At 34.9% G+C, this 19,994-nt stretch overlaps 1 long non-coding RNA gene across 1 annotated transcript in view; it reads left to right on the forward strand.

Annotated features, from left to right (window-relative positions):
- The first annotated feature begins 15,954 nt into the window (after positions 1 to 15,954).
- Positions 15,955 to 19,994, forward strand: part of LOC149806705 (uncharacterized) — a 28,806-nt gene continuing 24,766 nt past the window's right edge. Inside the window, exon 1 of the long non-coding RNA XR_016425107.1 lies at positions 15,955 to 16,018. This is a non-coding gene — a long non-coding RNA (uncharacterized LOC149806705). The remainder of the gene's footprint in view (positions 16,019 to 19,994) is intronic.

A 19,994-nucleotide genomic window follows, 5' to 3' on the forward strand; every position in this document is an offset into this window, starting at 1 on the left:
CAAAACACTTACCACGACCATTTACCATTTTTACAAAACCAATGGATCAATTTCGAATACTATTGAAAAGAAGAGTCATAATATGCATGCTTTTCGAATTCTTTACAAATGATGCCGCTCCACATTTAAACATGACCGACGTAAATAAGAACACCATATCCTTTCAACAATAGTTCATCGAAGGGATTAACGCTCTACTTACAGAAAAGAATTTCCAGGAATTCAAGATAAGACCCTTTCTTCTTTTTAGTTGTGGACGCCATATCTGATATTCTTGATCGATAAGACTTTCCAGTTTGTGGCTGTGGCGGACATATTAAGTGAATATCAGCATCATTTTTAGTTGGACAATTTCAGCGTCATTTAAATACTTTTTATGAAACCCAGTGCCACAATGACTATATGATGAAGAGGCCTAACTGTAACAATAATTTTCTGATGGCAGCCATACTGGATGTCCGTGTGACATTTTCGTTTAAAACTTTACATCATAAAGAGTTAAATTTTTTAGTGATCAAAACACACATTTTTAACACACTAGCGCCGATGTTCAAAGTACATGTTTAGATCATTTTACACAGCTTTAACAACTTTATTTTCTCTCCTCGCATTTTTAACAAGAGACCTCCCGCATCCGAAGCGGAGGCTCTACCCACTTAGGCCTACGGAGCGGTATATATTTATTAGTTCCGTAAAAGTAAATTAGCATCTCCATTCCCAGCAAAGAAACTTCGCTGAGAAATCAGTTATATCCACATTATATAAATACATGACTCTATATTGTTTACGCTGTAGAACTAAAACCCCAGCTAATGATCTATCCACGGTTACAACAAAAAATGCGAGAATAGCATATGGTGGAAAATGTGCAGTATGTAAAAGAAAAAAGTTTTCTAGAAAAGATGGTGGTGATATTCCTAAATTAATATCAAAGTTCCCTGGCACTCCCTGGGCTAAATACCCAGGAGAAAAACATCTACCAGGATATAATTATTGCGGTCCTGGTACTCGATTCGATATCAGGCTTGATAATCAGGATCAACCAAAACCAGATGAATATCCTATAAATGAATTGATAAAGCATGTCATGTTCATGATGCAGCATATAAAAGTAAAAACCTACAAGACAAACATATTGCAGATGTGAAATTGATTCATTCCTTAAATTCTGTAAAAAATAAAAATATCAGAGAATCATTAGGTAACTGGTTAGAAAGATCCGCGATGAAAGGTAAATTAGTGCTAGGTGCTGGTAATGTATAAATGGAATCGATTTATTATTCTCCAAGAGGATACTGGAGGGGTAAAGCAGCAATTAGTAAATTCGCTGATGCAGCAAAAGTCAAGTATTCTACTGCTAAAGCGTGGTTATCCAAACAGGCAATATGGCAAATTAACTACCGCCACCTAAGCAAATTCGATTTGCACATTTTGATGTTAGTGTTCCTAATGAAGTTCATATAGCTGATTTATTATTTCTACCACATGATACCGTTAAACTCTAAAGAGTCAAATAACATACAAGTACGCGCTAACTGTTGTTATTGTTGCAAGTAGATATAAAGATGCAGAACCGCTTTCAACTAAAACATCATCTGAGGTAGCTTCTGCGTTTGAACGAATTTATCAACGAGGTGGTCTACGATGGCCACATCTATTACAAGCTGATCCTGGCAAGGAATTTCTTGGTCCAGCATCATCGTTGATGAAGCGACATAATGTCAAAATACGACGAGGACATACTGCAATTCATCGTGACCAGGCAATTGTTGAACGATTTAATCGAACACTCGCTGAGCGGTTATTTGGATATCAATACGCGAAGGAATTTATTCAAGATAAAAGATCTCGTGAATGGGTTGCAAGATTGCCAAGTGTGATAACTGCGTTAAATAATGAAATAACTCGAACAACCAACATGAAATCCATTCATGCAATTACAAAAAAGCATACCTACACAACGACGTGATTTTTCAACACAGACAGTATTAGGTAATACCACTGTAAGATATTTATATGAGCCCGGTGAACTTGAAGGTGGTAAAAAAAGAGCGACTGATCCTATTTGGAGTATTACGACGCACAAGATATCTAGCGTAGTAAGATCTACTGGTAGACCCGCAATCTACAGACTGGATTCAACTGCTCCTCAACGTGGATTTGTACGTGAACAATTATAAATAGTTCCCAAGGACACTCATTTACCGGCCAAATCACTTAACTAGCACCCCTACGTCGATTACACTCAAGAAAGGTCAACATCGTATTTTCGCGTGCACGTCCAAGACGGTTATTTTTTCTATCTACGGTAAATTGTCTTGGATCATTTTTCAAATACCGCCATAACATTATACAATTACAACTTGCACAATGATTATTCTGCTGTTGTTTCAGCGCGTTAATAAATTCAACATCAAGGTCAAAATCGCGTTGTTGTTTTTTTTTTTTTTTTGGTCACTTTGTTTATAACCAGCCAATATTTTTCTTATTATGTCATTGTCAATATCATCAATGATCACTGACGAGTCCATGACGATTCTTCGCAGCTGAGATATTCTTCTGACTCTCGACACTGCAAGATAAACTAAGTTCGACCATTCGATACGATCATCGACGATCCAAACAACTGTATCAGTAATAGTTAATCCTTGAGATGAGTGAAACGTCATCGCGTTCCTAGTGTCCACGGAGATTTATTTGTTTTTAGTGCATCCTCTACAACACTGACATCAACTGTGACAACATCATTCAACACAAGACTCTGTTTCTCGGTTTGTCCTGGTATATCAACGTAAATATTTTGCCGTCGCGTTTCTGCTGGTCGATAACACAACGGAACTGGCAACGTTGGAAACTTCTCTCGTTGTAACTGAAACAACTTCCCTTGAAGTGTATCACGAACTATCTTTCTACTTGCAACTATCAAATCATTTGGTCTCCACGTTTGCAGAAAGTCGTTCATTGAAGTTTCTGAAATTATTTTACGCATAATTTCACATTGAATTTTATTCGGCTGTAGTCTGATTAATTTTTTTACCTCACTTAATTCTGCATCAAGTGCTCTATGATCATCAGTTATTTTTTCGTAATAATCAACAAAATTTCTCAGCCAATCATGTGGAGATGGTCCAACTACGGGTGGTGGTTGACCATGATCGCCACACATTATTACAGCAGTATTTCTTGTTAATAGCCAATCAAGAAATGTTTTTAATGTTTCTGATTATACTGTACATATTTCATCCCAGATTATAATCCTTGGAATATTTTTTCTCCCATTCGATCAGGAGTCCATGTATCACCCTTCCATCGGAAGAAGCTGTGATAAGTACATGACTGTACTCTTCGTTGTTTCATTTCTCGCGCGACTCTGTGTGTAGGTGTTAGCACGATCATATCTGAGTTCTGAAATAGTTCGATCACTCGAGTGGTTTTACCAGAACATCCAGGTCCGTTTGGATTAACTGTTTTGTGTCAAGTTATTGGATCGTATACCGATGGTGCAGACGATAGCTTTAATGTTTGATATTTTTTACAATAAATATCTTTAACCGCAACATCAGTGGATTCGGAATAATTAAGTATATTTTTCTTTTTTATTCTCCACAAACCCCACGATGCACAAGTGTCTATATTTAATTTTTCTATCAGTCCTGAATATCTTTCATTGATATAAAACGAATCCGTAGTGACTCTGACAGCAAACTCAGAACCTTATTTATCATCGATAATAAATTTATCGAAACGTACGCTAACATTGAAGATCTTAAATGAGTATATTGAGGTGACTCACCGTCCATATAGCTCACAATTGTACCTAGTTTATTTCCATTTAGCAAGAAGGCTATTTCTCGATTTATAAACGTGTTTCTATTCGTTGTATCAGCGATTATAAAATCAAACTCAGCATCGTCCATGATCAGTCTTGTACAATGTCGTTTATGATCATATGATCCTCATTGGGCGAACTTGCCAAATATTTTTCTGCCAAGATCTTTTGCGATTTTATTCTCATAATCAGTTTTATCGGGGTTTTCATCATCGGAATATTCCTTTTGTTGTGGTAACCAAGTTTCGGTTTGTTTCCGGTATGATATAATTGCTTCACCGATCGTCAACGATATTAACATCGTACAATCAAGCATATATCGTAATAGAACTATTGGTACCCAGCGTTTTTCTGAAAAATGCCTACCGAACCAAACATAACAAATCGTATGGAGATCTTTAGCAAACTCGAATGACTCGACACAAGCAAATCCAGTCAGATCAAAATCCGGTAATGGTCCATTTATCGATACTCGCGTCATTTCGTGTGTGGGATGACCAAATCTCTTGAAGTATACAGAACAATCTCCGTATCCTAGAAAACGTCCCGGATAACATGTAACTATATCAACCGAAATAACATCTTCATGAGCGTATTTAGTATTCCATAGTCCGCCGTGTCTGTATTCGACACAACTCGATATTATATTATTGAGAAAATCAAATCTAGTTGGTTTCCACGAATTTTTCTTTCTAGCAAAATGAGCAGCAACTGACGGAACAGTAAAACAGTTGCTCAATAGTTCGTCAGTATCATCAGTATATCGCAGCGCAAGATTTTTCATTTTCTCGTGGAGAGATCTGTTCGATAAATAACGCCATTCGGTCTTACAAACTGATCAAATTAATTTTTTTCTTCGGTACAATATTCATCGTTTTCAGAACTTTGAAACAACTATACTGACACAGGATCGTTTTTACTTATTTCGTTAATAAAATCAAACATGTCTCAGCGGTAGAATTCAACGGTCCGATTTCGTGGAAATATTGTTACTGCGCTAGTCCACGCGTGCGCGTTATCATCAATAATTTCGATCGAAGCTTCTTATGATTATATTTTGATTCGTACAAAATCTCTCCTGTTATCGTCGCTATGGTTATTGGGAATTTTAATTTTTTTCCTAACTTAGCGACATCTTTGATAGACGCCCCGTTATCTTTAACCATTTCTCCCCACTCGTTTATTATTTTACGTCTTTTATCCGTTAGACTGTTTCCACGAGTCGAAACGGTAAAATGTTCTGTTACTCGTTGAGGTTGGCAGTTTAGTTTTGAAAATTTCATCGGCTTCAGATTATCAACGATAGGTATTTCATTTATTGGATAGATTCCATAAATAACTGCTGTTACAGGATACACTCGCTCATCATCCGGTTTGTCAATACCAGTCAATAGACCTGGTTTGGAATCTTTACTTAGTATGACAGTTTTTTAATTAGCATGAACATGATCATATTTCTCATGGATAATCCAATCGTCTGTTTCTGTTAGCACGACAAATTCTCAAAAAATATTTTCGATTATCAAGATAGTTAATGACAGTTGTCGCTCGTTTGTCATTCATCGTAGCGTCGATGATATCTTTGTTGCGTATAATCTTGAACGTTGACCAGACATGAGATGCACCATCTGCGTGAAATTCTTTCTTGGCGTCGTGAATTTTATTAATCAAACTTTTATTTTTCTTATCAACCAGATCTCGCATCGGTAGGTCAGGAGATATTCTGTCGAGATTAAATTTATCTGCTTCGAGGGCTTGATTCTGGATAATCTATCGAATTCGTTCATATTATATTTCAAACAAGTATTTAAATTAAAATATTATGTATACAATGTCTAGATGCAAATGGCTCATGGTGGGTTCATTGACTCCTTGTAATAAATCCTGTAAAAAGGAATTCTGCGGACAATACTTGCAGAGCGTTCGTAGTGGAAGCTTAGGACCAATACCGTGTCTGCGATGTGGTGTTGGAATTAGAGGTAAAACACATCTGAGTGCGACTTGTGGTAGAAAAAATATCACAAGCTTAAAAGATACTATGATAAAAAATAATAACAGTAACAACGCTATAAAATCCATGGAGGATTATCTAACTAAGTTTTCAGACAAATTATGATTTAAACAAATTATATTATTATATAAATGAACCAGGAGTTTGTAAAGCATCCTATAATAACAAACTACGAAGTAAATCGTGATGGTGTGATTAGAAATTGTAGGTTGAAGAGACCAGTTGGTTTTGTTATTAATACTGGTTATCTAATGTTTACTATTGGGAAGAAAAATTATCTCTGCCATCGTTTCACATACGAGTGTTTCTTTGGGGTGATCAAAGACGGTTTTGTGATCTATCACATAGACGGAAATAAACTTAATAATAATTTATCTAACCTTCAAGCTGTTACACAAAGCGAAAACTTTACACGGGGAGGGACCGGTAAATATGAAAAAACAGTTATAAGGGGGGGTGGTTAAATCCTTCAATACAGAGACCAGCGAAGAAATGATTTTTCAATCAATGTGTTCTGCTGTTCTTTGATATTAACCCGCGTGTGGTAAAATACGTCGCAGAAAATAAAATCAAATCCGCTTTCTCAAAAAAATATAAACAAAAAATTATTTTCTATTATTATTAGGGAAATAAACTATCATCTTTGGCAAGTAATTACCTAGAATTATATTTATTAACTATTTATTTTAAAAAATCCTATATCGTTAAAATATAAATTTAGTGTATTTAAGGGAGATATTTCTGTTGAGTATACTGATGTAATTAAGTTACCTCTCTTTGACCATGTCACGGACCCGCAGACGTATTTACGATAATATATCAGACTTGTAAATAAATATTTTTTTTTGGTGTTAATTATCCTTGTTATGTCAGGTGAAAACCCGTAATATTGTATCATAAATTCGATGAATTCTTTTTTTAGTATTCTACGTTAAAATATAAATTTCAGTATATTTAAGGGAGATAACTCTGTTGAGTATATTCATGTAATAAAATTACTTCCCATTGACCAAGGCACTCGCAGATAAATATTATCACAAACATTCTGTGTAAGCGGAAAATTGTTGCATATGAATATACTTGTAAATATTTTTTCTGTGGTTTGTTATGTATTTCTAAAGTCAGTCGAGAAACCGTTAATTCGACAAACCATACTTATTTAATTTCGATTTGTCGAGAGTGGCTTACGGGAAGAGTATCAGTTATCTTCCTTATATTTTCCGTTGGCTTACAGGAAGAGCATCAGTTATCTCCCTTATATTTTCCGTTGGCTTAGGCGGCGCTCACCAATTAATATGTACTTTAGAGAGAGTGACGTATGTAAGGTGAAGTAGTTCGCATTTAAAACATGCACAATGGAGAGAATGTTGGCATACCTATATGCTACAGTAATGTAATGTGGATGATATTTCTTTGGATATTGTACTTTTGGAAATTGTACATGATTTAAGCACACTGCTAACTAAAATGACTGTTCCCTCGTGTTAAAAAAACAGCCTGAATTAGTCTAAAGTACACTATACATAGTAGCTATTAAAATAGGGAAAATGAATTTTGCCAGACTAGACAATACCAGCTTCTGAAAGTGCAATGAATGAATTACCAAATATATAAAATGTAAAAAAAGTTATCGGCTCTTTTTCATACAATTTACCTCTGAAGTTCAGGAAGTGAAAATGACCAAGTAGAGCTAGCACTTTTTTGAAAGGTGCACATTTGAAGTAAGGCCAAGCTGTATACTCTATAACCCATAGTACACCTATCAATCATGTACCAAAATAAAGGGTTCTTTTAATTATACCTAAGATATACAAGGTCTTTTTTAAATAGCCAGTATAACCAGTTAGGAATGCAGGGGAAATTCTTTTTCTTTAAAATCCTAACCATATGGAAAATACGAAACTGTAGAGCGCCACCTTACAGGAAGAGTATGTTATCTCCCTTATTTTTTCCGTTATTTTGTATCAATGACTGTCATTATGGTACATGTGATCTTTTTATTAAGCATAAATAATATATTTTTAAGAAACAATATTTTTATTTTCTTAAATTCGTTCGGTTTCCTGGTTCATCTGTATTTCTTCCTGCGATAATAATTAATAAAGCAAAGAACAAGTAGCCAGAACGTTTCTCTAATTATTTTCGGCTACATATATTATCCCGAAAATAAATAATTTTATAAATCTGACTTGATAAGCAGAAATACGTTTATATGGTGTATTTCTGCTGAATTTATGTGTTCAGAACTAAAATTCAGTTGTATCTTAGGACAAAATACTAAATACTGATTTCTTTAGTGATGGTTAAACTATGTAATACTTTCTGAAACATATACAAGCAGATTAGAGCCATGGCGCAGTGGTAGAGCTGATTCTTGTTCTGGGGGTCAGCGGTTCGAATCTCGTTAGGACATACTGTCGACAGTACCGATTTATAGGGATTTTCATGTATAAAGTGGGGGCGCCAGCCCAAAAGCATTCATGTACATCTCTTGCCACGCAAGCCGCGTGGCGAGTGCGTTTTGCACTCGCCCCGGGATTTGTTCTGGGAGGAGGTGTGCATGAATGAAGTGCATAGACAATCTTCTGAATATTCTAACATTTCGTTTCGCTTTGAAAATTCGCTGGAGATATCTTTATGAAAGAAATTGTGACGCCCCCAAAATAGACAGTAGCGTGGATGTGTAAGCTCTAAATCTCATGGAGGGTACCCCACAAAAACATTCAGAAAGAATTTGGCCAAAAAGAAACAATCATAGGGTACCGAGAAGACCATAAGAAAGATCTCAAAGAATGGACCCCATGGAGACACACAGACCCAAAAGGGGCCCCTATGAAACATAACCGCTCATCATGCTACTTTTTTTTTGTTAAACATTTAATTTATATATATATATATATATATATATATATATATATATATATATATATATATATATATATATATATATATATATATATATATATATATATATATATATATATATATATAATAATGAACCATGAAAATAGTAATGATGTAATTGTTGCATTAAAAAATTAGAAAAAGACGGTATTAATATATCTGATGAATTGAATCCTGAACAGATTATTTCTGATTTTGAATTTTAGAAGAACGTAAAAATGAGAACGGATGCACACAGCCGTCTGAATACAAGTTTATAAAACGAATTCAGACGGCGATGTTCCAGTTACTAGCTGAAGTAAAAGATGATCAGGTCATGGAATTTGTCCCTCTCTCTACCGCAGTAGAAAAAATTAGATTGGAGTTATCTCGTGAATACGAGGCAAATAAAACAATTAATGCTCGTGTAAGACAATTAAGAAAAATTATGTCAGCGAGTAACTTCGTTACTGATAAAACGACCGAACATGAGCACGTGTAATATTTTATTTACTCTGAAATATTTTATTATTCTGAAATATTTTTTTTATTCTGAAATATTTATTTATCATAAAATCTGGTCGATTTGCATAATTTTGAGTACCAACCACCCCATCAGAACTATACAATTGATTGATTTTGTTAATTTTGAGTACCAACCACCCCACCAATATCAGAATTTTAAAAAAAATTAAGAATAATAAGATATTTTAGAATAATAAAAAATATTTTAGAATAATAACAAGATATTTTTTCTGTAGTATTTTTTGCAAAACTGATCGATTTGCATAATTTTGAGTACCTAACTACATATCAGAATTAACAATCTGTGTAATGTTTTATTTACTCTGAAATATTTTATTATTCTGAAATATTTTTTTATTCTGAAATATTTATTTATCATAAAATCTGGTTGATTTACACGATTTTAAGTACCAACCACCCCATCAATTTCAGAATAAATAAAATATTCCTGAATAATAATAAAATATTTCTGAATAATAATAAAATATTTCTGATAAAATAAAATATTTCTGATCAAAAATCATTACGATAAAAATCTCCGATTTTACACATAGATTCACAATTAATTCTTCCCCACGCAGGTCATTTAAGTGTCCGAGGTGGTCAGTGAACTTAAAATTTATTCGTGTTAACATATTATTATGACACCGCAGATAAACAGGATTAGTTGGTTCTTACACGATTAAACTTTCAGGGGGAATTTGTGGTGTGAACGTATATAAGATATATCCTTATTGAGCCTGATTTGATTTTCCAAGGTCTATTTGATAGCCACCATCGATCACATCATAAACGAGATTGACTGCGATCGTTGATGTTATATTAACTACTCCCAGAGATACATGGCGTCCTTGCCCCACTGGATCATTGTTGTATCTAAGAACAGTTGCCGGTTGTAGTGTTTTTCTCCACACAGCTAGTATTTCAGAAAAATATTTATCAATGATATCATTTGACTGATTTTCTTAATTCGGGTGTGTTATACCCAGGGAATTTATAATTTGGTAGTGTAGCTTCTGTTAACGAGTATTCAGTTAAAAATCGTTGTTTATCGAGATTTTTAACATCAGTTATTACCTGAATTGCCCGCTGGTTAATATATTCCATGTCGGATACAAGCTGATTTAGTATTTCAATGTGTTTCATGATTTCACTACGTGGTGATGACAAATCAAAAATATGTTCTTAGAAACTTTGCCGTAGTAGCTGTAGATGTATTTTATGTTCTCGATTAATGATTTTAAAATATTCAATAATTTGATTTAGTTCAATACACGGACCTTCACCCCTCACTCCTTCTCGAGGATTTATCCTACTAACAAAAATCCATATCGTATTGCCCTCGTTAAAAGAGTAAAATCTACTACCCAAAGTTACATTTTTTATCTCAAGTAAATGTTTTTTGTATGATGGATTAACATCGTGGTATGATTGCTTGTCCGTGACATAGTCAGACTTTTTTGGTTCTGGTGGTATCGGTGGTACAGGTGGTGGGATTTCAGGCCATCCTAACACCGTTCTGATCGAACTCTGATAAATATCTACGACATAATCAGGAGAGTTTATTTCGATTGCAGAAGACAGTGTTGGTTCATGGACTGTTATTGTTATTTTTATTCTTTCCCGGTGATATTTTTATTCTGCGCTGAAATTCATCGTTGATTTGTTCAATTTGATAACTACCAGATGGTATTCCAACAACCTGCCAATCGGGAGTTTCCTGGGTGCCATGGGCACTAGGTTTGTTCTTATTAGCAAATACAAGTAAATTATTTGCTGGTGTACCATTAAATGATTTCGATCTGATATTTGGAAAACTATGATATATTCGTAATGATGCTAATGCATTTTCTTTTATTGGAATTGCAATTGGAAAGTTTATGCTAAATTCAGGATTAGTCGATCTTACTGAGATCATCGTGGTCTTGTGCGGGGTTGTGTTTGTCACGATCTGCTGCAGTAGCTCTACTGATGTCATTATAAATACTCGTACCTTTAATACCAGAGCAGTTGTATATTTTAATCACCTCTGAAAACTCGAAATCAGATATAATTCAATCACTGAGACTTGCTGATAACACCGAAGATAATTTGGAGTATGCTGTTGTCGCCGTATGTAATTTTATCATTCGTGCAAGTACATATTGTTTTTGCAATAATATTAAGAACACCTGCAATCGTTGTTGTAGCTGAAATACAGATTGTCACGGCTACTGGTTCCATCATTGTCATTGTTGATAATATCACACCGGTTTCAGCAACAACAGCGGATACTGAATAAACAATCACGTCGACGATAACTAGTCGTCGTCGTTATTTTTTATTTTTACTGTATATTGTTCGACGATATATTTTAATTTTACTTGCCATTCACGTGCTTGATTGTACCTGAATTTTTGAACGTCGATTGGGGTACTCATTATATTTTACGCAGTAAATTATTGAGGTGTTTCAGCTACAAATTCCAAACACCACCAGTAAGATGCTGCGGTTAATTTGTTATCAGCTGCTTCTAGTTTAAATTCTTCTTCGGTTCCTTTATTTAATAAAACAGACACAACCCCGGAAAACCTATCGGTGGAATGTCGCCATGGATCACTTGTAAATATCTCAAATTTTGCAGCACTGAACACAGACAGCCTGTACACACCAGTGACTGTTGCGGTATATTTGAGATTTTTATTTTGTTGTGACCATGTTGCAAATCCCGATGACACCGTGTATACGATGTTGGTAATATGCTTGGGAGTTATTCCGGGTGGAATTTTAATCAAACTAGTTTTATTAACGATCTCAGGAATCCCCGCTACGATGTCTTCTTGTGTATTTTTTAATCGTATCTAATGTTTGTTTTTTTATATCAGATAGTTTTGCGTGAACGGTCAACGGATTACCAAAAAATTCATCTGCAGTTTCGTTAAGTTTTCTAAAATTTCTACGGAGATTTGTAAACGCGTTTACGTGAACATCATACTCGGCCCGCAACGTGGATAGTTTACAATCTACGGTGTTGTAGTTAACGTCAACATATTTTTTTTTTGCTGCGTCTTCGTCGGATGTTGGATCTCTTAAAACTACTATCTTATTCCCGTTCATACTTAGTTCTCCCGTCATTGTGTCACCGGTATTTTTCACGCGATTATCAACGCTTCTTGTAATTTCACCTCTGATAGTTGCAAAAGATATACTTGAATCCCTGATTTTTCCGCTGTCAGTAAACACAGAGATGTTAGCCGTGACCGCACAGAGTACTCGTCGAACTATATCATTCCACCTGGTATTGCTAGTTTTTAGTTTACCATATCGATCCTGAAAAATAACAACCTCATCTGGGTCAACTCCAGCCAGGTTCATAAGATCAGCGAGTTCATCTTTAGTCTCGTACTTCGACAGATCAATATCATCTTTCTTTGTTTTAACGCCGGTAGAAGATCTTTATCCGTAAATATCAACCATTATATAAGATCTAAGATCTGTTTAAAACGAATCGGTTGCTTGTATAATCATGCAAGACTTTATGTGGTGGTTTGGATGATTTTGATATAGCATCGAGTACATTAATTACTTCACGGCCGCATATTGGCGGATCTGTCATTGTTTGTGTGGGTAGCGTTGAATACCAAACTAGCATGTGAAGTTGCGCGACATACTTGATAAACTCACGCGGTGGAGCTAACCCGTATGAATTAAAATAAACGATTCCACGTGGATCAACCGCGTATGATACCCAATGATTACCGGGTCCTGAATTTGAGTCGAGATTAATAATACCTGTTTCAACGCCGTTTGGTCGTTGTGGTAGTTTATCTCGCATAAAAACACCTCTGAAGTTTTTTATTTTTAGTTGTTTAGCAGCATCAAGTAAATCAAAATTTGACATCGGTGTGAAGTTTAGGTCCCTGGAAGCCTCAGACCTTTTCCTAGATAGGTTCCTAGTAATCTTAGACCCCTTCCCTTTTTTATATCCTTTTCCTGTTGCTTTCTTTAATGCCATTCCAGCAGCGGTTCCAACAGCACCTGACGCAGCTGCTTTTGCTACGGTGGAGCGGCAGCAGCTATTAATACTGTATTGCTGCATGAAGTGGGAATATACCACCTATTTTAACCATATCTTTAATAGCACCTGAAGAAAGAACAAGTTGAACTCCAGTTTTTGATTTCAGTGCTTTATTGAAGTATTTAATCTGACTGTTAGTTAGTGACAGTTTATTTGGACCACCACTAGAAATCTGATCTTGTTTTAACGTTATTTTTGTTCCGCAGTTTTTTGTTGAATTTGATTGAAGTTTCTTGACCTGACCGAGAGTCAGAGTTACGTTAACATGACTGTATGACATTTTATGATAAATACTTGCCACGCTCCAAATAATGATTATAGATTTTCCACTGGTGCATCAACGACTCTCATTCGACCTCTACCACCTTCAAGTAACATGGTTTTATCACTAAGTATAACCGCGATTGCTCTGTAATTAGCACCACCTGGTGCTAATTTTGTTTTGAGATGTATATCAACAACAGATTGTTTTGATAAATCAAGATGCTCCAATGAAAAATAATAAATTGGATACAAAGTTCTGAAATCATACTGTGAAATTTGTAAACCGGTTTCCACATTTTGATCACGTCCCATAAATGACATCAAACGGTGATATACACGTCCTATTTGATTATTTTCATAATTAAGTTGTATATTTTCTACTGGTTCTTGTTGTCCGTTTATTCGCAGAGAAATATCATTAACACCTAGATTTTTGAATATCATATGAGTACGTTCTTGTGAATTTAAACGATCATAGTTCTGAAACGCAATAAAAATATGCCGCGGTGCAGAAACACCCTGTTGTGATGCTATATGCTATGTGAAATCAGTGCCACCAGCATTTTGTATACTGTCTGTGCTTGTTGTTAACCATGATAATAATGATTTACCACCGGTATCCATGAAAGAAAGTAATTTTTGTTCTTCTACGATCGTTGGAGTCATCACCGGCATCCACAAAGATAATTTCGTTAATACTACTTTACCAGCATCACCACAGGTCTCCAGAGAGCATCGTTATCATCACCTTTTCTTACAAAAACAACCGTGTGTCTAGCTCCAAAGATAATTTTTCTAACATTCCTACAAAATCCAAAGATGTGTGATAATGGAATTGCACATGAAAGTTTTTTAGTAGCTCCTAGTAACATTTTTCTGCGTACTGCAAATCTCAAGTTGAAATTTTCATTAGAACCATGAACTACTGGCGCCACATCAGCGTCATCGGCAGCGGCAGTGTGTTTTTTCGGTGGTCTTATATTATACCGATTATCATCGGGGTGACCAGTATTATCTTTTACAAACATCATTGTGGGACCTGCTGATCTTGTATAATCATCAGAATATCTTGCTAGACGAATTATTGTTGTTGCAACATCAACATCTTTCTGAATCGATTCAATATTTTTTCCATCAGTCATATATGTGGCGCTATCAAACAGTGCCATAATACCATTGTTGACAAAACCAATTTGTACTGCATCTCCGTAATTAGTATCATCCGTTTTTACAATTTTACTTTCTATCTCAATAAAAGCCTCTGCGGGGAGAAAATATATACTTGTGTCAAGAACTTGTAGTTCAATTCTTCCACGTTGATCTGGTATTCGTGCGTCATAGGAATAAAACTGATAATCACGTACTGATTCATCCTTACGGACAGGTGCTTCCATAATAATAATAATAATAATAAAAACAACAATAATAATCGTAAACTTAGATAAACAATTACCTGCCAGCCAAGATGAAACAACGACACAGCTCAAATAGAAAATATCAGATGCCGCCTGTGGCCTGAACCCAGTCACCACTTCAGGAGCCACAAACCAAATTTTCCTGGAAAGTGGACTCCTCATGACGAGTCTTATTCGATGGCTATGTCACAGCTTCAAGACATCCCTGTACAATTATGGTACAGACTTACTTTTGAGCAAGAATATATTAAAGTGTGACTACACACACACCCCACCCCCACCCCACACACAGTGCCTGATTAAGGCATTCCATGTCCCTAAGCACTGAAAATATTATGGTGCCCACCTCCCCACAAAAGACAACCAATATTAAAAGCTAAGAAGGTGGGAAAACACTAGTGTTGCCATCATTCCAAATCAAAATACTCGTACATGCAGATCGAAATGATCATATATGATTTATTCAATGTTATCATCAACAATTTGAATTTTTTTCAGGTGTCCATGTGGGGCTGGTACTCTAAGCACGTGCTAAGTACAAATTTTTCATTACAAGGAAACAAGGCTTGCCGAGATTCCTTTTAACAAAAAAATGTACACAACCAGTGGTATATGAAAGATACAGCGTACATACTATACATATATTTCATTTATATCAAATACAAATACACATACTTACATTTCCAACGCAGTCAAGACTGACTGGAGGCAGCTGTGTATTGACGGAATGAATGAACTTTGCACAACCCTTCCCAGCGTGTTCGCTACAAAATGTAGTTCTTTATCTTTTGCGAGTAATTGCTATTTCCTTTTTAAAAATTATAAGCTGCTTCTGTTATTTTCTGAACTTCTTATGTCATTCATATTGATTAAATAAATATAAGACAAAATGATTTAAATATGAAAGATGGTTTACATGAAGAAAGTTGAACACTACAGACACACACAACATAGTTAAGTACTTCAACAGTGAACACGGTGAATATTCAAACGAGCGGGAAATATAAACAAGCAAAATGAGGAACCAGCAAGAGGTAATTGAAACATTTAAATGTATTACAGTTGATCTAAATTATTATTATTATTATTATTATTATTATTTAATTAACATTACTCCCGAGCATACACTTGCTTCTATCCTCTATTTATATGTTCCACTTTCCATCCAGAGACAACATCGGTCCGCCACGCTCAATTTTTCATGGAGTTTTTATGGTGTCTTTCTACACGAGAGAGAGAGAGAGAGCTGTGGTGGTAGGGTTGGAGAGACTTACCAAGAAGGCATTTTGTCAAAGCCCATCTCTATGTTTCATTATTAATCGACTGGTCGTCTGCTGCCTTACCAACTAACTCAGTAAGAGATAAAGGCTTGGTGGAGGGAATAGAGCGGCCTTCTGATATTTTAATATTAAATAATCTCTTTTCAGACCCTTAGTAATAGGTTTCATAAAATAAAAAAGAAAGAAAATCCAACAACGCATTCCATAAATTACAGTATGTCTTCCGCCTAACCCAAAAATGCACCCCATAACTTTGATAGGCTATTGCATCTTTGTATCATTGGTACTACGAACACTGTATTAAAATTCCATGGAATGTGTACATCTAACCGTTACGAAATTGAAGGTTCTTGTAGGTTACTTGGTGCAAGTCCAATTTTCTTTTTCTCTCTCACTCATTAACTTCCCTGTATTCTCTCCCTTATGCGAGAGAGAGAGAGAGAACACGGAGGATTTCAATGAAATTGTGCCCATGTTTAATTCGTTTAGAAGACTGAGATTATTAATATATGTATCGTTACTGTATTACTATTGTATTACTTGCTTTATGCCAACACTTATTATATATATATATATATATATATATATATATATATATATATATATATATATATATATATATATATATTATAATTTCGCGAGATATAAAAATATCACTTATATTTCGTAAATAAAAAAAGTATTTTGCTTTCGATGCCACTACTATAACTTTTACTAAATAAATTATTTGCTCCGTTTCTACGTCTTATCATGACAGAAAGTAAATACACTACATTGTTTAAAAAAATGAACTTAAATTGATTCAACGTATAGTTTGTAACTGGTGATGGATAACCATGACAACCATACCAAACTTCATTTTGTAAAGCTTGTCAGAGAAAACCATATCGAGGTGCTTGGACTTCCTCCAACAGTACGCACATTTTGCAATCTTTAGATATTTTAATCATGGGGCCTCTAAAGATGAAATTCAATTACATCGCCCTGAATCTTGGATTCCTCAGTTAGCATCAAACTATCAACAAAGCTAAGATTCCAGTAATTTTGTCCTATGCAGTTCATCATCTGTGCTCTCCAACCAAAATTAAGGATAGTTTTAAGAAGTCTCGCCTCCATCCCCTCTCTCTCTGAATACAAATGCTATTGACAAAACGCAAGTTATGCCATCACAGTTCATCAACAAAGTCACCTCTAACCAGCACCCATTGTCACATTAAAATCTCCAGATATGAATACTTCCACATGTATAGAAGCCAAACCTTCAACATCTTCGATTACAACTTCATCATCTGCATCCAATCATTCTTGTGACAAGTGTGGATCTTACGTAGGTGGTAATCCATCAGTGAAGGAAGGTAAAACCTTAGTCAGAGTCCCCACACACACACAGTACCCGCAAAGCCCCAAACAGCAAAAGGAAGATGCATCACTGAGGCAAGAGTGATAACTAGTGATAAATTTCATCTGCAGCTTCTTAACAAAACTGAAGAAGAAGAAAGAACAAGAAAAGAGATTGAATGCAGGAAAATACAAAGAGAGGAAAGAAAAAAACAGAGAAGCAGAGAAAGAATATAAAGGAAAATACCCTGAGAAGGGAAGAAAATCATCAAACACGAATAAAAAGAAAGATATATGTGAGATATGTAACGAGGCCGAACCACCTACTATTGATGATGAGTCGGATATACACTGGATTTGCTGCGATGTGTGCGAGAAATGGTACCGCCTGGCCTGTGTTGGATTAACAGATGAGGAAGACGTTGATGAAACCTATTTTATATGTACCTATTTCTCTACCAAATCAAATCAAATTGAAGGAAATGAACATTTAATACATGTTTTAATTGACAATTTTAATGTTCACTTGTTATTTTTTTGAACTTGTTTGTAAACTACTGGAGGAAAGAGAGAGAACCTTTGGAATATAGGATTTATAGGTATGTTATACAAACCTCTCTCTCTCTCTCTCTCTCTCTCTCTCTCTCTCTCTCTCTCTCTATATATATATATATATATATATATATATATATATATATATATATATATATATATATATATATATATATATTCTTATATCATGTGTTTAGGCTCGAATAAACAGTAACACAAGTAAGAGTGAAAACAGCAAGTTTTGAAAAATACAATAGTAATTTATTTCCCTGGAAAATTCTGTAAAAATGAAGAGAAAATAAATGAACTTACGGTTTTAAGAATCAAATCAAAAAGTAATCCAAGAATAATCTATGAATAAAATTTTTGAAATCCTAATAACAAAATGTTCTACTGATTTCAAGATCTAATTCCGACAAAGAATCCAAGATGGAAGACGATGATGTATGTTGAAATAGGTAGTGTTGAAGTCTACAGTTCCTTGTAGAAACAAGAATTATCACTCCGGTTTTGGAAAACTGAATAATTTTGTCATTTATAAGAATTGTCTTTGATTAAGAATCTCACATGAGCACATGTATGTTCCAGGAAAAAAGTATTAATCCTTTTGAATCCAAGTAATTTGAAATAACTCCAATCCAAGTAAACATACAACTTCCAGAGTAACAGCCCAACTTCAGCTGAGAATAATTCTCCAAAACAGAGATTATATGGTCTTCTAAAACGTAAACAGGGGGTCACGTGATCATGTTCTGGAAGTTCGTAGAAATTAGGTACTAATTAAAGATCACGTCCACCCAGTGTGGCCCTGACGAAAACCGTTCATTTTACTCTAAGATATATAAAAAAAAATTGTTTGCATCTTAAACACGAAGTCCCATCATGACCTCGACAACAACCATTCATTTTCAAATAAAAAATATAACTTGTTTAGGTGGTTGCTACAAATTTTGAATCAAGGTCAGGATCTAGATCAACAACTGGTGTTTATAAAACGAACAGTCAAGGTCAACCTATTTTCTGAAAAATGTATCATCTAATGAAAAATAATTTTTTTAAAATACTGACAAACATTTAAATTGAAATAATTAGATATTAAATCGGATATAATTAAATCAAATATACATAGCAAAAAACATAGCATATGGACAAAGCAAGTAAATACTGCTTTTCTTACATCAACTATAAGTGCTGTATACGTTGTCGACTATCAGTTTTAAATAATATATAGTTTTGATACAAACTCTGTAAAGATGCGGGTCGTTATTGTGACGCGTGCGCGATTCATAATGTTGGCTTCCGTCAACACTACCGAGGTGCTGACTATCGGTTGCTTTGATTGCTAATGGTTCGTGAAGTAGAATTTTTCTTTTGAAGAAAGTGAATTCTGTGACATGAAATAGGAATGTTTTGTTGTTATTATGCAGAAATAAATTATATCTGAATTTCTAATCGTGAACAACGGTACTGGCGATAATTGGTACTGTCACAGCGAAAGAAGGGACTCGTTAGTAGGGATACTCTAGGATATTCTGTATGGCATGACTAAGTTTTTCATTACATTTTTCTGTTGACATATTTGTAGAATAGGTCGAGATTAATGAGACAGAATTACAAGTTTCAAATGTTCCTGATTATTAAGAACGCGTTGAGAAACCCGAATAAAGTGGCGGTAACTGGTCCCTTGGCAGTATAGATTTACGAGACGTGTTACTGTCACTGTCCAGTTAGTGCATCGTTATAGGATGGTCTCAGTGCCAGGGGTTTGCCAGTATTGAAGGTATTTACCATTGATTCGCAGTTAGCATTTCAGGGGAGGTAAACCCGACAACCACTGTAC

The sequence above is a fragment of the Sinohyriopsis cumingii genome, chromosome 1 (genome assembly GCF_028554795.1).
Source record: "Sinohyriopsis cumingii isolate HCF-2022 chromosome 1, ASM2855479v2, whole genome shotgun sequence".
In the NCBI taxonomy this organism is placed as follows: Eukaryota; Metazoa; Mollusca; class Bivalvia; order Unionida; family Unionidae; genus Sinohyriopsis; species Sinohyriopsis cumingii.